The sequence below is a fragment of the Antechinus flavipes genome, chromosome 1 (genome assembly GCF_016432865.1).
Source record: "Antechinus flavipes isolate AdamAnt ecotype Samford, QLD, Australia chromosome 1, AdamAnt_v2, whole genome shotgun sequence".
Classification (NCBI taxonomy): Eukaryota; Metazoa; Chordata; class Mammalia; order Dasyuromorphia; family Dasyuridae; genus Antechinus; species Antechinus flavipes.
In genome coordinates, this window is record NC_067398.1 from 1,847,621 (window position 1) to 1,853,620 (window position 6,000).

Consider the following 6,000-nt stretch of genomic DNA (forward strand, 5'->3'; position numbering starts at 1 on the left):
AGTAATATAAGATTATTTGCCATATTGGGGAGAAGGAATGGGAAGTAGGAAAAAAATTTGAAATTCAAAATCTTAAAACAATGAAATGTTGAAGACTATCTGTATGTGTAATTAGAAAATATAAAATACTGTTTACAAAAACAGAAAGAAATGTGAAGATACAGTGTGTTTTAAAAATCTAAATTGGACTGAGATGAGTGCATGTGACCCAGAGATTTCCATAGCTTAGAAATTTTTGAAATTTATTTCTTTGTACAACTTGCTAAGATCCCCAAATCAAGGTAACATTTTTTTTTCATTCTCCAGATTTTTCCAGCTCTGTAAAGTAATTTCTTGGTAGTTTGATTGGCATGGCACTGAATAAGTAGATTAATTTAGGTAAAATTGTCATTTTTATTGTATTAGAGTCTACCCATGAGCACTTGATATTATTCCATTTGTTTAAATCTGATTTTATTTTTTTTTCATTCTCAAAGCTTAAATGTGATGACTGACTGAGAGAAAAGTGACCAAAAATTGTTGGAGAATAAAGGTCAGTTTGGGAAATGAAAATAGCTAAAGGTTCATAATCTATCCAGAAACCTCATACCGACATATCTTGTAAATATTCTTCCAGAAGAGAGTAACAAGATACTTACCATGGAAAAAATTGAATATATAATAACAATCACTGACAAATGTTTTTTCCTGGTTGTGGGAGTTTTATCACAACCCAATATTTGCAGGCTGACAACCTTCATCTTGTGGGAGCTAAGATTTTAATCAACATTTTCTTAGCAGAAAGGATAAAAATAGGAAAATGACCTGCCCCTAGCTGCAGCAACTTCAACTTGAATCAAGTCATCAACACAAAAAATATAAGAAACTCAGATTATTTCCATTTCTTGCAATAATGTAACTTATGCAAAACAGCTGCCAAAATAAGGAGTTCTCCAAATCCTTCTTCAAATGCCTCTCCAGCCAATATTCTGATCTCCTGGAAGTATAGAGGGAAGATCTAACCCAGGGAAATATCAGTTTATAATATAATCAGCAATAAACTACTTTGGAAGAGAATGATTTAAGATTCCTAATAGCTTTATCTGTTTGAACAGTGAAAAGGGGGAGAAGTAAAACAAATCTAGAGAATATTTGACATGAGAACTAAATAAGCCATAAGAATTCAATAGCCATCACCACTGAACCTGGCAACAAATAAATGAAAATTAAGAAAAGGTCTCAATATTTCCAAAAGGCTCCATTTTAACATTAGTGATAGTGGAATTAGCTTGTCAGGCTACTCTTTCAGTTCTTGAAGGCTATATGAAGAAATGGAAAAGAAGACTTTAAGGCAAGGGGTTGGTTTGAGGCCAAGTGCACAAGACTGGAATATCTGCTGGCTATGAGACAATCTTATAATCATTGAAAGTTATAGCAGGATGTTGGTAGTGCCTCTATCCCTCTAAGGTGTGGAGATAGTCATGAGTGACATCAATACCTTTAAAAGGCTAGTGAGATGTACAATATACCCATGTTCTTCTCCTCATCTTTGGAAAATTTTTATGAAGATTTTCTATAAGTTTGTTTAAAGTATCCTTGGGGGAAAAGTATCCTAGATGGAAGCAGGAAGGTTTTTGTCAATTATCCACTATCATAGTCCCTTTCTTTGTGCTTATAGTTGTAGAACATATGTGATCCAAATGAAGAAAGATAAAGCATCAAATAAACATTATACCAGGACCTGCTCACATGCTAGAGATGTGATACAAAAAGAAGACACAACAAAAGAAAACAAAATGCCCCACTCTTAAGAAACATATCCTAATAGGAAAGAGAAAATCTAAAGGGGAGTTGGAAATCAGGGTGGTCTGGGAGAGGACAAGACAAGGCAACTAGTAGGGAGATAGTGCTGGGCAGAGAAAGAATTGGTCTAGGAGTAAAGTGATAAATATATATGTAATTATGAGATCAATAAAATCAAAAGCAAGGAAACCATTGGAGTAATACATAAAACAGTTTTATTTCTGCATTCTCCAACTTTCTGAAAAGTAACAGTAACAAAATAGATTAACCATTAGCTAATTTGATTTTATAAAAAGAAGAAAACCAAATTATTAATATCAAAAATCAAAGTGGTGAATTTACCATCAATGAAGAGAAAATTAAGGCAATTGTTAAGAGATATTTTGCTCAACTATATGTGAATGTTTGATTATCTAAATGAAATATATGACTATCTACAAAAATATAAATTATACTCAGATTATCAGGAGAAGAAATAGAATATTTAAATAACCCTGTATTAGAAAAATAAATTGAACAAAGCAATTAATGAACTTTCTAAGAAAAAATCCCCAGGACCAGATGGATATACAAGCTAATTCTACCAACAATTTAAAGAACAATCAATCCCAATACTATATAAATTATTTGAAAAAATAGGCAAAGGAGTCCTACCAAATTTCTTTTACAACACAAATATGGTGCTATATCTAAATCAGGAAGATCCAAAACAGAGAAAAAATTATCGACCAATTTCCTTAATGAATATTGATGCAAAATTTAAATAAAACACTAGCAAAGAGATTACAACACTATATCACAAAAATCATATACTGTGACCAGGTGTATTAGAAATGCATGACTGGTCCAATGTTAGTGGAACTTTCACCATAATTGACCAAATCAATAACAACCCCAACAAAAATCATATGATTATCTCAATAGATAAAGGAAAATATTTTGACAAAAGACAGCACCTATTCTTATTAGAAACATTAAAGCACATAGGAGTAAATGGCACTTACCTTAAAATAATAAGTACTATTTATCTTAAACTATCAGCAACCATTATTTTTAATGGCGATAAGCAAGAAGCTGTCCTAATACAATGAGGGGTAAATCAAAGATGGCCATTATTATCTTTCTTATTTAATATTGTACTAGAAATTTTAGATATAGTTATGAGAAAAAAAAGGAATTGGAATAGGCAATGAGGAAACAAAACTATCACTTTCTACAGACAATATACTTTGCTTAGAAAATTCTAGAGAAACAACTAAAAAACTGTGAAATTATTAGCAACTTTAGCAAGTTTCAATGTACAGAATAAAACCATATAAATATTACCAGCAAAGTTCAAGAGCAGGAGAGATAAAGAGAAATGTTATTTAAAATAACCATCAACTATACAAAATACTGAGGAGTCTAGAACAAATAATAGCAAATTTCATCTAGAAGAACCAAAACTCAAGGATATCAAGGCAATAAGTGAAAGAAAGCAAAAGAATATGGTCACAGCCATACCAAATTTCAAATTATATTATACAATGGTAATTATAAAAACTATCTGGTACTGGCTAAGAAATGGAGTGGTAGATCACTATATTATGCACAAACTATAATAGATTATGTACATTAGATTATATTAATTATAAATTATATTTATTATGTATTATATATTATATACATATTAATAATTACAATAGATTATGTACAAACTACAATATAGTAAAGGGTCATGATAATCTAGTGTATGAGAAACTCAAAGACAAAATTGGGGACAAAAATTCATCATTTGACAAATCTGCTGGGAAAACTAGAAAACACTATGGCAGAAACTTTGTATAGATCAACATCACATACCATATAACAAGATAAGGTCAAATGAAGGGTTATACCACAAGCAAATTATCAGGTCAAAAATATGTAATCTGCCAGATTTAAGGATAAAAAAAGAAGTTGGGACTGAAGAAAATATAAAGAACATTACAAAATAAAAAATAGATAATTAAGATTGTATAAAATTAAAAATCTTTTGCACAAACAAAACCAATACAAGCAAAATTGTAAGGAAAGTAGAAAAGTGTAAAAAAAATTGTAACAAACATCTCTGATACAGGCCTCATTTTTCCAAATATATAGAGGACTGAGTCAAATTTATAAAAATACAAGTCACTTTCCAATTAATAAATGGTCAAAGGACTTGAACAATTTTCAAAGAAATCAAAGTTGATTTTTAAGTTTAATAAAAGTCTAAATCACCATTGATGAGAGTAATGCAAATTAAAACAGTTTTGAAGTATCACCTCTCACCTATCAAAGTAGCAAAAATGATTTTTAAAAAAATTAGATGTTGGAGAGGAAGAAGTAGAAAAACTGGGGAACTAATTCATTGTTGGTGGAGTTGTAAACTGATCTAACCATTCTGGAGAGCATTTAGAACTATACCCAAAGATTATAAAACCGTGTATACCCTTTGATCCATTAGTACTACTGTTAGACCCCCAAAGGGAAAATGACTTATTTGTGTTTTTTAAAACTCACTTATAGCAGTTCCTTTGTGGTGGCTTAGAATTGGAAATCAATGGGATGCCCATCAAATTATGATCACTAAACAAACTGGGGTATATGATTGTAATGGAATATTATTGAGCTTTAAGAAATGACAAGCAGGATGATTTCAGAAAAAAAAATTGAAAAGGCTTACACGAACTGATGAATTATGAAGTGAACAGAACCATGAGAACATTATGTACAGTAATAACAATATTATTGAGAAATAACTATGAATTATTTAGCTATTCTTAGAAATACAATGATCCAATACAATCCCAAAGGACTAATGATGAACCGTTAGAGAAAGAACTGCTATTGATTGAATATAGACTGAAACATGTATTTTTTCACTTTTTAATTTTTTTCTTTTATTTGAGTCTATTTGTACAAATCACCAATGTGGAAATGTTTTACATAATAGCACATATTTAGCCTGTATCTGATTGCTTACCCTCTTGGAGAGAGGGGGACAGAAAGGAAATAGGGAAGGTAAAATTTAGAATTCATGATTTTAAATAAAAATATTAACAATTAGGAAAATAAGATCTTTACCTCAATAGTATGATGCCATATTAAAGGCCTTCCTCCTAAAAAGAACTCTTCGAAGTATGTGTTAGCATAATATAAGATTGTTTAATTTATGCAACAACAAAGAAGTCTTTGTTATTGATTTCTTCTAAGTAGTAAAGACAGATGAGACATTAAGCTGGATCCTCACTGACTGTTTTTCAGTGCCATGGGGGTGGAGTGGGGCATTTATGGATCAGGTTAGGACTTTCTTCATGAGTTCTAAATGGAAGAAAGAGAATGATTATACAGATTGTGGATCATGTTGGGATGATTACCTCAAATACTACAATGTGCCTCCCCATCCCAAAAGTTCAAATTTATTCAGTATTCATAGGATTACAGGAGTATAGACTTAAGACTGGATGGAATCTAGGCATTTACATTAAATCAGTCTCAAAATCCATTTGCAATAATAATAATGGATTAAAATGCCTTTTACTCAAATTTTTGTGTACAGTCAGATGGTGAGTTCACTGCATTAGTGTGTCGGCAGTATAGAAGACTGGGGAGGCACCATGGGTGAGTAGTTAAGTGGGCACCAAAATAGAAGTAGGGAATGGTCTGAATCATATTAGAAAATGTTAAAGTGCTTTAAATCATATAAGGCTGTTCTTTTGTACAAAGACTGTCATTTTTAACATGTAAGATGCTGTAAGAAGGCAGACATCAGGGGGGAAATCTCCAAAGAAGCAAACACAGGTATTTCAAATAAAAAGAACAAAATGTTAGCTTAGTGTGTAAAAAGGTCCATTAGAACATAATCTCTTTGTGTATCCCCAGCACCTAACAGCATTGTCAAATGATTGATTGATAAGGATTGAAGAAATATAGGAGTGGAAAAGGAGGCAGGATGACCCTAAGATGAGTCTGAGCAAGCAGGCGTCCAAGGGTTCCCCTCAGGTCCATAAAATTAGCAAAGATCTAGAAGAAGGGATGTAGCATGTTGATGGGCTTAGAAGAACAAGGACCAGAGCCCCAGGCCATGAGAAGAGGGTGCTACATAACTGCATTAGCGAGGGAGATGTCTCCATTTACAGAAGAACCAGGTTATTAATATACTTAAGGAGAGAGACTCTTTGGGAGCCTTACTCCCATGAAGTCAATGAAATATGA